The sequence below is a fragment of the Miniopterus schreibersii genome (assembly GCF_964146895.1).
Source record: "Miniopterus schreibersii genome assembly, chromosome: 7".
Lineage (NCBI taxonomy): Eukaryota > Metazoa > Chordata > Mammalia > Chiroptera > Miniopteridae > Miniopterus > Miniopterus schreibersii.
The window spans coordinates 64,977,336-64,998,099 of NC_138108.1; the positions used below are offsets into that span (position 1 = coordinate 64,977,336).

The 20,764-nt window shown below is 33.6% G+C and overlaps 1 protein-coding gene across 1 annotated transcript in view; it reads left to right on the top strand.

Moving 5' to 3' along the window:
- The window catches only part of LRP1B (LDL receptor related protein 1B), a 1,542,074-nt gene that overhangs the window by 1,071,261 nt on the left and 450,049 nt on the right, over window positions 1-20,764 (top strand). The window lies entirely within an intron of this gene.

Genomic DNA, 20,764 nt, shown 5'->3' on the forward strand with positions numbered 1-20,764 from the left:
AAATATATTATTGCTGAAAAAGGCTAACCATCATCTGAGTTCTTCAAGAGTTGTGATCATTTTGCTGGTGCAGTCTTGGCTCAACATCGATGGCTGACAATTGATAAGGGTGGTGGCTCCTGAAGTTTCCAGTGGCTATAGCAAGTTCTAAAAATAGGACTTCAGTGACGTTTGTCTCATCAATTGGCTCTGCCAGTCACAAGCAATATCTCTGTAGCGTGCAATGCAGTTTCATAGCATTTTACCCATGGTAGAAGATCCAAAACTGGAGTTCATCTTCTCAGACTGCTTTATCAACTAAGTTGATGTGATATTCTAAATCCTCTGTGGTCATTTCAACAGTCTTCCTTCCATCTTTCCCAGGAGTAGATTCAGCACTAAGACTGTTTCTCTTTCTTATCATTTGTACATTCACTAAAGGGGAAGCACGTTTCATTCTTTCAAGAACTCCTCCTTTGCACTCACAGCCTGGCTGTTTTGAGTGAGACACGGAGCTTCTGGCCTGTCTAGGTTGTGGACATGATATTTCACTAAGCTTAGTCACTCTAGCTTTAGATTTAATTATGTGTGACTCTCTTTCACTTGAACACTTTGAGGCCCTTGTAGGGTTATTAATCAGCCTAATTTCAATATGATTGTGTCTCGGGGAACAGGGAGGCCTAAGGAGAGAGGAAAAGATGGTCAAAAACTGGCTATTGGAGCAGTCAGAACACATAACATTTATCAATTAAGGTTGACTGTCTTACATGGGTGCAGGTCCTGGTTTCCCAAAACAATTACACTATACCAAACATAATAATGAAAAAGCTTTAAATATTTTTGAGAATTACCAAAATGTGACTCAGAGACACAAAGTGAGCAAATGCTGTTGGAAAATGACTCTGATAGACTTGCTTAACACAGGGTTGCCACAAACTTTCAATTTGTGAAATACTAATATCTGCAAAGTGCATTAAAGCAAAGCACAACACAATGAAGTATGCCTATTTTTAGGGGGGGGGTCTTAATAATTTAAGCCTGTTTTCATTCCTTTTCTTCAGTCTTCTAGAAAATAAGTTGCCAGGCAAGAAAGACAATTACAAAGCTAAGAGAGAGGTATGACTTTCCATAGAAAAAACAATCAAGATCTACTGTATTAGAATTAGAAGCTGACTTTTCAAATGTGAATTTTAATTTAAAAAGATAGTTTGACTTATAAAAAGACGTCAGGCCCGGCCGGCATGGCTCAGCGCTTGGACACTGACCTATGATCCAGGAGACTGAGGCTCAATTCCCAGTGAGGGCACATGCCTGGGTTGCGGGCTCGATCCCCAGTGTGGGGCATGAAGGAGGCAGGTGATGCATGACTCTCATCATTGATGTTTCTCTCTCTCTTTCTCTCTCCCCCCTCCCTTCTTCTCTCTGAAATCAATAAAGAAATATATATTTTTTAAAAAGATGTCAGAGTGATATCTTTTTAAAAAATGTGTAAGGAAGCACTTTTTGGTGAGGATGGCTGCACCCTTATTTAGTGAATGGCCGGCTCTAAGATGAAGTTCATGGTGGGTCACAGAGTAAGGATTAGATATTCCACACAGAATCTTAGTAGTTACATTTAGTGTAAGGGAATCAGAAAACCAATTTCACATGTACAATGCTGAATATCATGAGGTATTCAGAATAACTTTTTAAAAAGGATATACTATAATGAAAAGTCAATTTGAATATATTGTAAAAGTTTATTTACATAGGTAATAAATTATGTCTTTTAATTTAATATTCTACTATCATTTAGCTCTTTAATCATTTCACAGATTTAATGTGAGTTTTTCGGTTTTGGTTTTGTAATGACTATTTATAAAGATATGTAGCTTATAAGTGAATGATTGTTAATTGAGATAAGGTTTGAAAATTTATTTTCTAGACAAAAATATGTGTTTTTATCACCTTTGATCCCAATTAGATTAAAACTAATGTAAGTAAAAAGGTTTAGATATTTCTAATTATTATTTAAAACAGGATGAGTCCAGGATATAAGAATTTGTTTTTCCCAATAACAGTTGGCATTCAATATTAGTTTCAGGTATACAGCATAGTGGTTAAACTTTTATATAAGTTACAAAGCGATCCCCCTATAAGTCTAGAACCACATGACACCATACATAGTTTTTACAGTATTATTGACTATATTCCCTATGCTGCACTTTACATCCTTGTGACTATTTTGTAACTGCCAATTTGTACTTCTTAATCTTTTTATCTTTTTCACCCAGCTCTTCAACACCTCTCCAATCTGGCATTCATCAGTTTGTTCTATGAATTTGTGTGTTTGTTTGTTTTATTATTTTGTTTTTTTTTAATTCCACATTTAATAGAAATCATATGGTTTATTGCCTTGCCTTTTTCTGTCAGACTTATTAAACTTAGCATAAGCCTCTAGGTCTATTTATGTTATTGCAAATGATTTCATTATTTTTTTATGAAAAAAGTACTACATCTTCTTTATTTACTCATCTGTTGTTGGGCACTTGGGTGGCTTCCATTTCTTGGCTATTATAAATAACATGCTACAAACATAGGGGTGCATATATCTTTTCAAATTAGCATTTTGTGTTTCTTTGGCTATATACCCAAAAGTGGGATTGCTGGGCCAAAAGGCAGTTCCATTTTTAATTTTTTTGAGGCAACTCCATACTGTTTTCCACAGTGGCAACACCAATTTGCATTCCCACCAACAGTTCAGGAGGGTTCCCTTTGCTTCATGTCCTCGACAACACTTGTTGATTTATTGACGATAGTCATTCTGACAGATGGGAGGTGATCTCATATTGTGGTTTTAACTTGCATTTCTCTGATGATTAGTGTCATGAGCCTATTTTCATATGCCTATTGGCCATCTGTATGTCCCTTCTGGAGAAATTTCTATTCAAGTTCTCTGCTCAGTTTTTAATCAGATTGCTTTTATCTTTTTTATATTAAATTGTATGAATTTTTAATATATTTAATATATTTTAGATATTAACTCCTTATTGGATGTATCATTGGAGAACACCTTCTCTCATTATGAAGGTTGTCTTTTTGCTTTATTGAGGGTTTCCTTTGTTGTGCAAAAACTTTTTAGTTTTATGTAGCCCATTTGTTTATTTTTCCTTTTGTTTCTCCCAAGGAGACATATGCAAAAAAATTTTGCTAAAAGAAATGCCAAAGAGTTTACTGTTTATGTTTTCTTGTAGGAGTTTTATGGTTTGGGGTCTTCCATTTAAGTCTTTAGTCCATTTTGAGCTTATTCTTGTATATGATGTAAAAATGTTGTCTAGTTTCATATTTTTGTATGTATATGTCCAGTTTTCAAAAAAAAAAAAATGTATTGAAGAAACTATCTTTACCTCATTGTATATTCTTGCCTCCTTTGTTATTAATTGACCATATAGGCATGGGTTTATTTCTAGATTCTCTATTCTGTTCCATTGATCTATGTGTCTGTTTTTATGCTACTATAATGCTGTTTTGATAACTATAGCCTTGTAGTATAGTATGATATCAGGTAGCAGGATACCTCCAACTTTGTTCTTTCTCAAGATTGCTTTGGCCTTTCAGAGCCTCTTTTGATTCCATATAAAGTTTAGGATTACATGTTCTAGTTCTTTGAAAAATGGTATCTTAATAGGAATTGTGTTGAATCTGTAAATTGGGTACTATGGACATTTTAATTATGTTAATTCTTTCTGTCCATGAGCTCAACTTATGCCTCCCTTTAATAGTCTCTTTCTTTAATGTCATAATTTTTCAATTTCTTTCTTCAATGTTTTATAATTTTCTGAGTGTAGGTCTTTTACATCTTTGGTTAAATTTATTACTATGTATTTTTGTTGCAAGTGTAATTGTGATTATATTTTTAATTTATCTTTCTGATAATTTGTTATTGGTATATAAAAATGTAGTCAATTTCTAGATATTAGTTTCGTATCTTGCTACTTGACTGAATTTATTTATCCGTTCTAATAGTTTTCTTAATGTATTTGATAGAGTAATCTATACATAATATCATGTAATTTGCAGTTTTACATCTTCCATTCGAATATGATGCCATTTATTGCTTTTTCTCATCTAATTGATGTGGCTAGGACTTCCAAAACAATTGAATAAAAAATGGTGAAAGTAGACATTCTTGTCTTGTTCCTGATCTTAAGGCAAATGCTTGTAGCTTTGAGTCTAGTGTGATGTCAGCTGTGGATGGGTTTGTCACATATGGTTTTTATTATGTTGAGGTATGTTTCCTCTATTTCCACTTTGCTGAGAGTTTATCATAAATAGATGCTGGATTTTGTCAAATGCTTTTTTATGTATCTATTGATATAATTATATGATTGTTATCCTTCAGTTTGTTTTTGTGGTGTATCACATTTACTGATTTGCAGATATTGAATCATCCTTACATCCCAGGAATAAATCCCACTTGATCATGTTGTATGATTTTTTTACTATATTACTGAATTGGGTTTGCTAATATTTTGGTAAAGATTTTAGCATTTATGTTTATCAGGGATATTGGCCTATAATTTTCTTGTTTTGTAATGTCTTTGTCTGGTTTTGGAATCAGGATAATTCTGTCCTCATAAAATTTGCTTGGGAGTGTTCCCTCCTCATCAATTTTTGGAATGTTTTGAGGATAGTTGTTAATTCTTCTTTGAATACTGGGTAAAATTCACCTGTGAAGCTATCTGCTACAGGACTTTTATGTGTTGGAAGTTTTTTTTAAAACTAATTTGATTTTGTTAATAATTATCAGTCTGTTCAGATTTTCTCTTTCCTGTTGATTCAGTCTTAGGAGATGGTATTTTTCTAGGAATTCATTAATTTTTTTCCAGGTTGTCCTATGCATCCACATGTAATTTTTCTTAATATTTTCTTATAATCCTTTGCATTTCTGTGGTGTCAGTTTTCACTTCTTTTTCATTTCTGATTTTATCTATTAGGTCCTCTCTTTTTCTCTCCCTTGATGTGTCTAGTTAAAGGTTTATCCACTTTGCATCTTTTCAAAGAAATAGCTCTTGGTTTCCTTGGTCTTTTGTATTTTTTTTTTTTCTTTAGACTTTATTTTTTTCTCCAACTTTAATTACTATTATTTTCTTCTTTCTAATTATTTTCTGCTTTGTTTATTCTTTTTCTAACTCCCTTAGTGTATTATTAGATTGTTTATTTGAGATATTTTGTTTGTTTTTTGAGGTATACCTACACTGTTATGAATTTTCCTCTTAAAACCTGTCTTCTTTGGCTGTTTCCCATAGATTTTTGGGCCATGTGTTCATTCTCATTTGACTCAAAGTATTTTATTATTTCTTCCATGATCTCATTGCTAACCCATTCCTTGTTTAGCAGCACATTTTTTAATTTCCATGTGTTTGTGTGGTTTTCATTTTCATGTTGTAAATGATTTTGAGTTTCATATCATTTTTAAAAATTTTCAATTACAGTTTACATTCAGTATTATTATTCTGTGTCAATTTCAGAGGTACAGCATAATGGTTGGACAATCATGTAGTTTATAGAGTGGTCTCCCTGATATTTTAAGTACCTGCTTGGCCTGATATTTATTTTGATATTATTTACCATATTTTTATTCTGTAATTTACATCTCTGTGTTTATTCTGTAAGCATTATTTACAATAGACAAGAAACGGAACCAACCCAAGTGCACATCATAGACAAGTGGACCAAAAAACCTGTGGTACATATATGCAAGGGAACACTTACTGGCCATAAAAAATAATAAAATCTTACCTTTTGCAACAGCATGAATGGACCAAGAGGGTATTATTCTAAGTGAGATGTCAGATAGAGAAAGGCAAATACTACAGAATTTCACTTATAAGTAGAATCTAAAGAACAAAACAAACAAACAAAACAGAAACAGACTCATAGATGCAGAGAAGAGACTGATGATTTATAGAGGAGAGGGCCTTGGGGGACTGGGTTAAAAAGGTGAATGGATAAAAAAGTATAATTTAGTAATTACAGAATAGTCACATACAATTTTGATCAGAAAATACTTGATGTGATTTCAGTCTTCTTAAATTTATTGAGATTTTTTTTGTGACTTAATATATACTCTATCCTGGAAAATCTTTCATGTGCATTTTTTAAAAATGTGTATTCTGCTTTGGGGTAAAATGTACTGAAAATATCAATTAAATCCATATGACCTAATGTGTCATCTAAGGCTACTATTTCCTTATTGATTTTCTGTCTGGATGATCTATTCATTGATGTCAGTGGGGTGTTAAAGTCCCCTACTGTGACTATAATACTGTAAGGAATTTATGTCAACCAACAAAAACTGCTTTAGTTGTTCATTTATTTTTTCCCCCAGTTTTTATGTTATATTTTTATTGGTTTTCAAAAAATATATTAACAAGTACATAAAAGTAAATATTTACAGGTTATTCTGATAATATACTATGTCAGACATCTTTTAAATTTACCATAGTTCAAATACAATAATACTTTTGTGCTTTATCTTTTCTCCACTATGTCAAGGAATGGAGTTTATTCTATCAGAATTGATTTATGCGTTGTATACAATGGTGTTTGATAAGGACTCGTTAACACCCTTTGCTATGGACGAAATGTGTTTCCCCAAATTATAGGTTGCAGCCCTGATTAGATGGTATGAGGAGGTGGGGCCTTTGGGAGGTTATTAGATCATGACTGTAGAGCCCCCTTGGATTAGTGTCCTTCCAAGAACAGACCAGAATGCTGGCCTCTCTCTCTGTCATGTGATGATAAAACACTAAAGTGCTGGCATCCTGATCTTGGAGTATAGTCTCCAGAACTGTGAGAAATCCATTTCTGTTTAAGCCATTCAATTTTGGGGATTTCAGTTATAATAACCTAAACTAAGACAACTTTCCAGTTACTAGATGTAATCTTGAACACCAAATTCTTCCTCATATTAAAAAAATGACCCTGTCAGTTGTCTTTTTCCAACACTTGAGAGTTAGCAAATACAGTAGTTTCTGCTTTTAGAGACAGTAGCTTATAGCTGTAAAATTTTATCTACTATTTAGTTTCTTTGGGTTTTTTTCTCGGTATTTAGCAACTCTTTTCTTAAGGAAATATATATATATATTTTAAATATATCTTTATTGATTTCAGAGAGCGGGAAGGAGAGAGAGAGAGAGAGAAAGAGAGAGAGAGAGAGAGAGAGAGAGAGAGAGAAACATCAATGATGAGAGAGTCATTGATGGGCTGCTTCCTGCACACCCCCCACTGGGGATCCAGCCCTCAACCCGGGCATGGGCCCTGACCTGGAATCAAACCCCGATAGCCTGGATCCTAGGTCAGTGCTCAACCACTGAGCCACGCCCGGCAGTGCTATATATTTTTTATAAATATACTTCAGGTTCGTGAAATAATGATACTCTAAAACATTTTCTTACCTGATTTTCAAGTGGTTTGTGCTATAAAATGGTGTATAGTCGGCTGTGTTATATTTAATTGCCTAGTTTTCAAATGTAGAGGTTTTTCATTTGTTTTTATTCATCTTTTCCTTATAACACTGGACATTTTAATTTCCTTAAAATTCCTGATCAATAACACCTGCAGGAGATAGTGAGTCAAATGCAAGTTAATCAGGTTGCCACTCAATTTTAGGTGCCTGTGTGAGCAGGAGGAAGACTTTTGAACTATTGACTGTAACTAGGCCTTTGGGGTTATTTATGTATTATATTTAGCATACGATTTCTTTTCACTCCCGGCACATGCAGTCTGAGAGCACACTGCATATATTGTACACACACTGAAGAGAAAGAAAAATCAATTCATGGAGCTGAGAGAAAATACACAAATAAAACAAATGTACTGGCAGAGGTAGGTTTGTAGGTATTTGAAGAAAATTAAGACGGAATCCAGGAAATTGTAGGATGATGACTTACCTGTATTTTGTACTGGGGCAGGGAAGACCTGGAACAAATGGACCATTGATCCAAAATAGAAGTCAGAGTATGGGGTTTAGTTAAGCAGACTTGAGGGAATCTGTATGTCTATATAGAAAATCCCCCTAGCTTGTGGATTAAATAGGGCATCTTATTTATCATAGGTGATCTTGATATAGTACATAAAAATGGGTCATGTAATAATTTGTCAAGTTTTGCTAGAGCAAGAGTTTGAGTCCAGAGCACTATAATGGGTACAAGCTTAAATTTAAACCTCTATCTTACACTCACACCTTATGAGCTATTTATTCATTGTTTTCTGTTAATCTATTGCATACACAGTTACTCTAGATGAAATTCAACTGTACATCTAGTTTTTTTGTTGTGGTTTTATGAGGCTATATGATCTTGAGAAATTATTGTTATCATGATATTTGTTGATAGGAATTCCAAGGTAAACTTTGAATATTCCTTTTGAATGTCACGGGAAATAGGCATGTGTGTGTGTGTGTGTGTGTGTGTGTGTGTGTGTAATGTCGAAGGGAGATTTTATATATATATATATATATATATATATATATATATATATAAATCATGCATTATAGTCTTCATTGTATGATTAAATCATAGACTTTTAGAATTAAATGCATTTTTTGTTTGCATTTCCCTAATTGTTAGTGAGGTTGAACATCTTTTTATATATATCTATTGGCTATTTGTATGTATTCTTGGGAGAGGTGTCTGTTCAGGTCCTCTGCCCATTTTTTGATTAGGTTGTTTGTTTGGTGTTGAGTTTTATGAGTTCTTTATATATTTTGGGAAATTAAACCTTTGTCAGAGCTACTGTTTGCAATTATCATCTCCCATTTGATTGGCTGCCTCAAATCTAAACTACAATGAGATACCACTGCACACCTGTTACAGTAATAATAAGTAATAAACAACTAATAACAAGTGTTGGAGAGGCTGTGGAAAAAAGGAAACCCTCATTTGTTGCTAATGGGACTATAGACTGGTACAACCACTATGGAAAGCAGTCTGGAAATTCCTCAAAAAATTCAGAATAAAGCTACCTTATGACCAAGCAATCCCTTTCCTCGGTATGTACCTGAAAAACTCGAAAACATGTATTCGCAAAGATATATGCACCCCTATGTTCATTGCCGCCTTATTTACAGTAGCCAGACATGCAAACAACCAAAGTGTCTTGTGATAGGGGACTGGGTAAAGAAGATGTGGTACATGCACACAATGGAATACTACTCAGCCATAAGAAAAGATGAAATTCTGCTATTTGCAACAACATGGATGGACCTTGAGAATATTATGCTAAGTGAAATAAGTTGGTCAGAAAAAGCTAAGAACCATATGATCTCACTCATATGTGGGATATAAAATTGAAACTCATGGACACAAACAGCAGTGTGGTGGTTGCCAGAGGGAAAGGGGTGGGGGGTGAAGGGGATCCTAATACATGGTGATAGGAGAAGATTTCACTTTGGGTGGTGGGCACACAGTGCAATATACAGATCTTGTAACATAGAAACAAACACCTGAAACCTGTACGACCATATTAACCAATGTCACCCCAATAAAGTTAATAAAAATTTTAAAAATTAAAAAGAATTAAATGTGACCTTAAAAATTATTAAATTTATCATTCATTTTTATTGATTAAAGAAGTGTACCTTAGGTTCCTACTATTCACTAACCAGCTATGGATCTGGGACAATTACTAGGCTTTAGTTTTCTATTCTGTAAAAATATGAGCCTTGACCATATGAGCTACAAAGTCCTAAAAATCTTGATGATTTTATCCCTAATGGATTGATCCAAGAGTGCAGGAAATAGTTTAAAGTAAAACATTGTCTAACTTGACACAATACTTGAGAGACAGAAATTGTGAATTTAAATAAAGTTCACTTGTGAAGTTATGCTAATCAGAATTCATATTAATCTGTTTTAGAAATTTGGCAAAATTATTCAGTTTAAACTTTTAATTAGGAATTTGGAGAATGTTTACAACACAGAGTTGCTTAAATTCCTTGTCTTTAGAATAGATTGGTACTTTTTATAAATATCTAAGTAGCTATCTCCAACACTCATCTAATCTTTGATTCACTTGCAAAAATTGGCTAAATTATCTTAAAAACAGAAGAAACTTTGAATCACAGGTAAGGGCAAAAATATTATTTAATTACACATTTCCTCTGAATACTCAAGCTCTCAGCTGGATTTTTCTCTTATTAACCAGAGTTTAAGTATATTATACTATTGATCTGTTTTAAGTAGCAATTTGCCAGAATAAGTTTAATATGTAAAGATTAGAACTATATTGAATTTTGGCTAATGTTTGAATCCACCAAAAAGGAAAAAAAGACATATTCTATGTGCATATACAACCCTATATTAGTAACAAGTTAACTTCCTTTGATTTGGTTATGTCCATATTTGTTTTAATTCAGTGTTAACAAAATAATCATTTGCTCTTTAGGGAGCCCTTGACAAGTTTTAACAAGGGAAACCTGTAAGGACATTTGTTCATACTTTTCATTGGCTCGCTTCACAAATTTGAGACCATTGTTACAGCTGCTATGGAGATTCCAGCACTGGGACAGGTTGCCATGGGACAGCAAAGGCTGTCAGGTTAAAACACTTCCAGAACCATCTGAATATGCAGAGGTCACAGTCATTTGTTTCAGAATGAATATAGTCTTAATATTGTTGGGGATTAAATGTTTCTAATGCTTCCACTAGAGTTTCTACAGCAAAGCTTTTAAAATTGTCTAGTCTCTCTGCTGACTGAAAGGAACTCTAACTTAATGGCAAAATATTATTCCTTACCTATGCTAACACATTAATTTCTCAATGACATGCTTTTTTAAAAATTTGTATCTGTATTCATTTCAGCAAAATATTATGTAGTGTAGTGACTAAAGTTAGGATTTATTAAAAATAAAACACCTCTAGTACTCAATTTGTATACTTATGAACCCTCAGATATATATTTATAAAAAATAATAGAAATTTGAAAAGTATGTATACAATAAACAACCCATAAAATTAGCATGCAGAAATCATCAAAAGCCCTTTTTTCTACTTCCTGAGGTTAATTCTTGTGGCCAGTGTCAGGGCATCTGTGGAATATTATAAATGATGGAGAGTGAGAGGGTGTCAGTCTGGTGCAGTTGGTCTTGTTCATATCCTTAGACTGAGCACTCGCAGATTCACTCTGAAATCTAGTCTGAAAGTATCCTCTTATGATGGTGCAGCAGGTCTGATGACCTCAAAAGTCCACCTTATGGAGTCATTTCCTCTGTTGTGTGCAATGCAAGTCCACTTTCCAGATTGTCAAGTGCAGGTTTTTTGTTTGTTTGCATTTTAAAATTAAAGCTTACTAAATATATCTCTCCCTCTGAATGTGAAAAGAGGCTCGGGTTGCCTCTTTCCAGCTTCTCGGGCTGCCAATTTTCCTTTTCTATCTGGTTTGTTGTTTTCCTTTCCTTTCACAGTCTAGTTAGGCACTTGTCTTCTTGTGCAGACTAATGCAACAACCCCTTACTTTTCACCCTCTGTGTCTCCAGCCTCCAAACTATCAACACCTGCCGTGTTCTGACCTGCTGTTGTGCCCCCTACTTAGCCAAAATATTTCCAAGCTGAAGGAGTCACTTACAACTTACTCTGAAATGCTCATTTTTTCTTCCTTTTCATTCAACAAAAGTTGTTTGTCATAGCATTAGTAGTTTCACCTTATAGATAAAGGAACTTAGGGTCAATAAGTTTTGTGAAAACCCAGTCCCCTGAGATTCAAGTTCAAAGATCCTGATTCAAGTTAAGTGCTGTTTTCACTGCCAGGAAGAGCCTTTCCTGCCATAGCATTTTCCTTTGATCCTGCTCTAGCCCTCCCTAGGTCAGCCAGGTGCAGTGCCTCCAGGCAAGCTGTCCCTCCCTCTCTGATTGTGCCCGCTTATTTCTATTGTCTTGCTATTTCTCCTTGGTTGACTGTTTTTCATATTTATCAACTACCCTCATAGGTGACATACCACCCTTCAAGGCCTACTTCAACTTTACTTCCGTGTGATTAAAGGTTTTCTTTATTAAATACTTTTTTATATTTTCCGAATGCAGTAGAATATTTTCGTGTTTTCTAATGTGTGAACATGTCTCATCTCTCCATAATCTGCGACCACATTTTACTCATATGTGCATCGTTCATGACACACAGAAAAGTGCTCGCACGGAATACGTTTCAGTAAGAGTAAGATGTATGAATAAATGAAACAGCAGCCATCCACACAGAAGATCCTCTGCTGCAGCAATCAAATTGTATTTTTAATAAAATCAGGAACATGTTTGTGTAGAATGATTGCAACTATAAATACATTAGAGAATTTAAATATAGCGGGCACTCCCTATCTGTGGGTTTCACATCCACAGATTCAGTTAACTTCGGATCAAAGATAATAAATAAATAAATAAATAAATAAATAAATAAATAAATAAATAAATAAATCCCAGAAAGCTCCAAAAAGTGAAACTTGAACTTGCCACTATCCGAGCACAACACTGAATCTACTGAATGAAGTGATGTGTAGCTTGGGGTCATCCTGGAACCAGTCCTCACCATGGATATCGAGGGATGAATGCATGTGCTGAAATAAATATGAAAAGAAACTACTTTAAAATATAAGAATTTGAATTTAAAAGGAAAGAAAATGGATAACAAGGTAAATGTGTAAAATGTAGTCAGCCACTTCTGGCACATATCACACTTCCATGTACAGAAATGCAGGGAGAGAAGGGTCGTCTTGGGCTGTGTTTGTTCTCGAAGGGCCTAAGCAGAGGAATGGAAGCAGGAAAACGCGCCCACAAGCGCACCCCGTGGAAGTGCCTCAGCCAGAGGAGCACTTTGGTCTCCTGAATGCTCCAAGCTCCTCAAGTGAGCCTCTCCCAGCTGAGCCTAACACCTTTATTCTCCTTAATAATGATAATCGATAGTCTAACTAAATACAGCATCCCAGTGTTTTTACAAATCTTAGCTCGGGTGGTTCTCACTCGTCCCCTGAGAGAGGAGCCGTTAATGCTGCTTATTGCAGGGGTTCCAGCTGAGGCCGGGCCAGCTTGAACTAACTTTCAGGGCTATACAGTTAAGAAGAAGCGTAGCACGCTTCCTAAACCATGCCTCTTAGACTTTAAAGCTGGTGTTTCTTCTAGGAATTTGTCCTGCAGATATAGTTACCGTAAGGCCTATGTGTACTGAGATGTATATAAGAATATACTTTAAAATGGTACTTGTAATTAAAAAAGTCTCAGGAAAAAAACTACATGTCTATTATAAAGGACTAGCCAAATGAATTATGGAATGTATGTAGAGTAAAATACTATGCAACTATTAAAAATGGGGTAAATCTATATATCAATTCGAGCTATTATCCAAAATATATTTTAATTAAAAATAGCTAGGTTAAAAAACCTAGTACGGGATGCTTTAATTTTTATCATACAAAGGCATTTCTTTAATTAGAAAAACAAATTTAGATATATATTTTTAAATCATGCTTTCATTATGGCACACTGTTTATCTCAATAACTTTTTTTTTTTTTTTAAAATATATCTTTATTAATTTCAGAGAGGAAATGAGTAGGAGAGAGAGAGAGAGAGAAACATCAATGATGAGATAGTCATTGATCGGCTGCCTCCTACACGCACTCGACTGGGGATCGAGCCCACAACCCAGGCATGTGCCCTGACCGGGAATCCAACCATGATCTCCTGGATCCTAGGTCAATGCTCAACCACTGAGCCACGCCCGGCTGGGCTCAATAACTATTATTTAGAGAGCATCTCCTTTCTAAATTTACATATATTAGTGCTAATAGGCACAGTAACCATGCAAAGAAGATATTGTAACTGCAGTATTACCACAGAAAACAATGTAGGTTGTCCAAGGTTAAAGCTGGGTCTCTAACATAAGTCTGATTTCAAAGATAAGAATTATTTCCACTCTGCAGGTGATGCTCGCTCAACCCAAGGTGATTTTGTCCACCAGGGAACAACACTTGGCAATGTCTGAAGAAATTTTAGATTGCCACAAGTGCTGGGTAGAACGAGTTGCTACTCACATTCTAGTGGGCCAAACTGGGAGACTGGTAAATATCCTACAGGACACAGCAGTTCCCCTTAGCAAGGACCTATTTGACCCAAAATATTAATAGTGCTGAGGTTGAGAAGCCTGCTCAATACCAAAAAGATTCCTGTTGGCCCTCAGAGGCCAATCAACCAACTATATGAAGCTTGATATTGTGGCCGTAGACCAATCATCACAAATTTTGGCTAAAGTAGTAACCCTTAAAAAATAAGTAAAAGTGAACATGATATTTATAAAAGCTTATAGTAGGAACTGCCTTGAAGAGAAAGATAGGATGGCAGAAAATGGAGGGAAGATACACACCTTTTAGGTTTGTTTTCTTTTTTTAAATGTAATTTAATGAAAAAGAGTCAGGATTGGCATCCCTTATGTAGATACTTATTCTATACTTACATACTATACCATATAATATGGACAGTATTCTTTTTTTAAATATATAGAGAGAGAAGGGAGAGAGAGAGAAGAGAGGGAGAGAGAGGGAGAGAGTGGGATATTAATTGGTCACTTCATGCACACACCCCAACTGGGGATCTAACCCGTAAACCCGGCATGTGCCCCAAGCAGACATTGAACCCACCACCTTTTTGTTGTATGGGACCATGTTCCAACCAACTGAACCACACCAACAAGGACCAGTTAGTATTCTTATCTGTACCAATTTTGATTCATTTACCCATGAAGCCATTTATTGAATGATTAATATGAGCCAGGCACTATTAAGGTGCAAGGATTCCAGCAGGGAATAAAGCAGGTAAGAATTCCCTCTCATTAGGTGCTGATATTCCCTGGGGTCATGGAGGAGGAGCAAGGAACAGAGTATAAGCAAATAAGTAAAATAAAGTTTGTCAGGTGGTGCAGAGTACTAAGGGAGAAAATTCAATCAAGGCATAGGAATAGGGGTTGCAGGGTTGGGTTGGAAGGAGGGAGCAGGCTCTGGTGATTTTGACTGAAAAGTGACAAGCAAAAATTTGCAATGAGGGAGTCATTCAGGTATCTGGGGGAAGTGTATCAGGAAGAGAGAACAGGAAATGCAAACTGCAAATTTACTATTTGATCATATTTTAAACAACTTTTGCTTTTAAAAGGGAAGCCTGAATATTTATACACATACATACACTAATGGCCATCTAACTTACTCTCCCCCTCCATGAAACTTTTAGTATGTTTAAAAAAATACCTGATATTTCATGGGATTTCACTCTAGCCATTAACCTAATCTACTAAAATAGAATACATAGTTAATTTATGCATATGAGCTAAAAGTAGTAATCTATAATAATATCTCTAAAGGGGAGCTTTTAGCTTTTGTGTGTATGAAATTACTAATGATGATGAAATTAGTTCTGCCCCATGTGTTCTACTTCATTTCCACTGTATTTTATATAATATTACTATTAATGATTATGCATTTTAATAAAAAAGAAGATAAATTCTGCTAAATATGATTATTTCAAGCTATTATGGTTAATGTTTATACAAATATTAGAGGCATAAAATCAGTCATATGAAGAAAATACTAATTATAGTCATTTGGAACAAACTTAACTTTGAAGAACTTCTGGTTTGCTGCCCTAACTACAAATGTTCTAAAATTAAAAACTTGAATGATTTATATGTTTATGGAATTGTATTATACAGTTAAAATTATCTAGACTTAGAAAAATTAGCTTATTCTTTTTTTTAAAAGATTGACTATTTTTGAGAGAATGATCTCTAGAGACCAGGTAATATATTTATAAGACATTGCTCAGTAGAAAGCATTCATTAACCATGGTCTATAATGCTTGAAAATATATGTTCTTTTAATGAAGAGTCTCTAAATGAGATTAGATAAGTTATCTCAATTGCTATTTCAAAGATTTAAAAATGTTAATTTTGTTAGGATATATGAATGATCATCAGTGCAATTATATTTGGTAGTTACATAATTATTATAGTTGTGTTTATACCTGAATTATGTGATCATGTTCTACTTAAGAAAATATAAGTAATGAAAAGTTAAGCAAATAATATATCATTCTAAAAGATTCAAATGATATCCTATTTACTTAAAAATTATGTTGACAACCACTTTTCAGTAAAATACCAGTGGTTTTACTGTAACACTTGTATTGCATTTACATGTAATTTGATATATACAAACCAATTTATTTAAAACACACTATAATTATGCTATATGTTTAAGTAATTTAAATTATATTGTTTAAAAAAGAATAAGTTACTTTTTTGTGTATACTGAGCAAAGTCACTTAGTTCAAAGAACTTCAAATACATCCACATAAATTTTCAAAGCCATTAGTCTTGTAATTGCCATTACACTATTCATTAAAGTAACAGTGATATATGAAATATATCCAGGCAATTTGCCCAGCACAAAGTATAGTACATAGTTGTCTTCACTAAGTACTCAAACCACCATTAATGAAAACTAATAGCCCATCAAAATTTACATTAAAAGTACTACAAGAAATCTCTGAAGGACTACATGTAATACTATTCCAGCAATTTTTGTCACCTTAAATTGCCTTGTTCCAATATGTTGCTCTCTTTAATGCTAATTACTGAGCAGAATGAATAAATACTACAATTCCAAAGTGCATCATAGCACTCTTTTTTTTTTTTTACCAAATTATAATTAGTGATCAAACAATGGTCTCATTAACATAAATAGGATAATTAAATCATCTCAGCTTTACCATATTTAAAAGAATTAAAAAGTGATTGTTTTCCTTTTGTAAACTGCTAAAGGTTAACTTTTTTGCAATCATTTTATTTTATTTTTAAAATGTCTTTATTGATTTCAGAGAGACAGAGAGGGAGAAAGAGAGAGAAACATCAATTATTGATCAGCTGCCTCCTGCAGGTCCCCTACTGGGTATCGAGCCCAAAATCTGGGCATGTGCCCTGACCGGGAATTGAACCTCGATCTCTAGGATCATAGGTTGATGCTCAACCTCTGAGCCATGCTGGCCAGGCTGGAATCATTTTAAAGAGAAAAAAATTACATGTTCATATTTATTGCATTAAAAAAGAACAAATTTGGAAATGCATTTTTTTTTGAGTAGAGACATAATTATTTTATATTGCTTCATGGCTCCCCTTTCATTTAAACAGAAGAAATAGTAAAATGTTTGAAGTGGAAAGACATAGTATATTTTAGATTTATTGTAAATTTTTGAGTTAATATAATTAAAACAGCATTTTAATTAGAACTTGAAAATAGATCAAGAGAACCAGGGAGGTCTTGTCAGAAGTCTGCCTATATGCCTTAGGTATTATCTCATGTTGGACTGCAACAAATAACTTGGAATCATGTCATGACCTGTGAGCATTATTCATTTAAACTGAAGTTAATCAAACCTGAGCCCTTTTAACTATTTGGCAACTTTCTTCAACCCAGATTTGACATGGATAGATGGTATCTGATCACACAGTATTTTCTGGGGCCATATATTCCTTATATCTAGATGTATGTAAATTTAAAAAAATAATTTGTAATTGAGCATCAATATATTTAAGTTTCTCTTATTTCCTTTTTCATAATCAGTATCAGCCTAGTATTATATACTGTGAGAGGAATATTAAGCATTACAAAGTTGAAATAAATGTCTGCATCAATTTAATTTTAATTAACAGTGTTCCATATTTAAACTATAACTGTTCAGGAAATATCTTGTGTATTATGGGAAAAGAGAAGAGACCATAAATCATATGCACTTTTAATAAAATACTAATGGTTTAGGTTTTTAAATTATAAGTCTAATTGTTCTATGTAGCTTTTGATATAGATGTACCAAAAATGGACAGTACTCAAAAGGCCAGTGATAAAATTGCTCTGTGCTGAATTGACTCCTGATGAGATTATGTGTGGGAGGAAAATGATTCTGTTATGTGGGAACAGAGATAAGAGCTTTGCCTAAAAGATGTCACGAGCTTTGGAAGGACAGGTAGGTGACGCAGAAAGCTTTATAAGAGGGCTCTTTAGTTAGTTCAATACTAAGACACAAATAATACTTATAGAATGGTAAGGACTGCTAAGATTTCAATTTAGAGGAAAATTTTAGTATTTTTATTTAAAAGGATGGATTTGATCTCACCAGCTCTAATATTGCTTTTAATGGGGGCAAAAATATTGAAGATTCCTTAAGTTGGGATATATATTGGAATATTCCTGTATGGATGGTAGAATACATAAAAGCTGTATAGCTATAGGAAGTACTCATAACATATACTATCAGTAAATTTTCAAAATTATTTAACCATATTTTATTATTTGAATTTTATCTGCACTGCCCTTTTGAAACATTTTTTTTAAATAAACTTTCAAATCATATCCATGCAAATTAAATAAATTAAATCTAGGTATTCATGTATTTTTTTTCCTCATGATATTTTGCCTTCCTGATTTTTAATAGGAATTGTGAGAAATCTAATCAAAGTTGGGGAATATTTGGTGTAGAACAACAAAAATCACATCTCCAGATATCTTACCACTCTTTCTTCTTAAAAAAAAAACATTTTTATACCAATAAGGTTATGATTTTTCCTTAATTTCCAAATAGAATGAGAACTGTATGTATTAGCAATCTCAGAGTTACATTTCTTATTTAGGAACATTATATCACGATTTATTCTTTATTTAGTGGGTTTCCAGGTATGAAAATGAGGGCACAGTGAAGTCACCAAATAAATATTAGCATTCCTAATTTCTTTACAAATGCACATACATTTTTGTTTATTATGATTTCAACATCAAACATGATATTTATGATTTAATCAACTATAAAATAAATAACTATGCCCTGGCCCATGTGGCTCAGTTGGTTTTGTGTTGTTCTGTGCACCAAAAGGTCACCAGTTGGATTCCTGGTCAGGAAACATGCCCAGGTTGTGGGTTCGGTCCCTGGTCCCTGGTCAGGTGCATTCAGGAGGCAACCGATCAATGTTTCTCTTTCACATCGATGTTTCTCTCTCTCTCTTTCTCTCTTCTTCTCCCTTCTTCTCTCTCTAAAATCAATTTAAAAACATAAAGGATTATAAGATGGTGCTCATTTTTTGAACAACAGTTTTGTTTTCCAATTCAAGAGCATGCCAGCTGGCAGATATCCCATCCAATTCAATTGAAAGTATTGAGTTTCAATGACATAATATTTTCACAACTGATTACTTAAATGGGCAATGTTTCCCTCAGAAATGTGCTGTAATGTGTATGTTTTACATGCTTTTATTTTCAAGTGAATAAATATATCATATTAAATTATTTGGGAAAGACAGGAACATGGCAAATGAGAGCACCAACAATTATTTTTTTGTGACTGCATTTATGTTTTTAACTTTTCCCAGTAGTATATTTATATTTACACCCACAAATATATTTCTAATCAGTAATTTTACATATTAATTATTTGGCAGTGTCAAGGGCTGGGTAGTAACTACAAAAATGACATTCACATTTTAGTAATAAGGGCAAAACAGTAAATTATCTAAGATGAGCAGCCAATTGAAGCATTTAAAACATATGGGAGCCTTATAATATGTAGTGTTTAAGCCAGAAAGAAATGCTAGTTTGTTGATTCTCATACAATATTAAAAGAAAGAAAAAAAATGCTCAAGAAACATAAAGATAGTTTAAATTAATTGAAATCAATGTTGAAGTTATATAATATGAATGCTAATTCAGTAAATTATTTAAATGGGCAAAAATAGTAACATTTAAAGATATCAAGAACTGTGGCTTAAAGCTTTTCTATTTAGAAAGGTTAAAAATTATGACATATTTTTTACTTATATAAACTTTCTTTCACTTTTAATTTGTCATAAGTATTGCTTTCTAGGTCAATAAATGTTTCCATAATTTCATTTTAATGTTTACATAATATTCTATTTTACACTTAAGTTATTTTATTTATGTAGTTACCTACATATAAACAGTTAAGGTTTTAAAGATTTTTAGGATACAGTTTTAGATGTAGCATTTCTGGGTCTAATGGTTTACACATTTTTAAGGCTTTATCATTAATCTTCTTTTGCTCTCATAGGCACTCTGTCAATTATATTTTTCCTGACCTCCCTCTTCCCTTGAAATATCTAGTTAGACACCTGCCTTACTTTATTTCATTCAAAGTTTCATGGTTCTCAGAACCTTCTATATCATGATTGTTATCTTCTAAGCTAGTTTCCCATTTTTCAGAGTCCTTCCAAAAACTGAAAACCAGGACCTGAATAAAATAATAAAAATATATTTAGGACAAGGTCTACTGAGATTACTACTTCCTGGATACTATTATATATGGGATTTGGTTATTGGGAATAGAGAGTTTCATATTGGTCATCTCAGGTAATGGGGGAAAATGTCTTTTATTAATATGCATTGACTCAGGTGAAACAGAAATCTTAACACAATCCAAGATTGGAAACCATGGAATTCCTAAGTCATTCAGACAGACTTGGAGGGTCCATCTGATACAAGGCAGCTCTAGGGATTTCAGCAGTAAAAATCATGGATAGTTGGCTCTAACTGACTCATGATTCATATGGCCCCTTCTGTCCCATTTTGATCAGTAGAGGCTATTAAGGAATAAAACTCACTAAAAAATATAGACATAGAGCTTGTTTTTTATACTGTTGTAATTAGCTAGTCATTAATAATAGGAAAGGAGCAAAACGGAAGCCAGATATTATATACATGGTCATTTGGGGAGC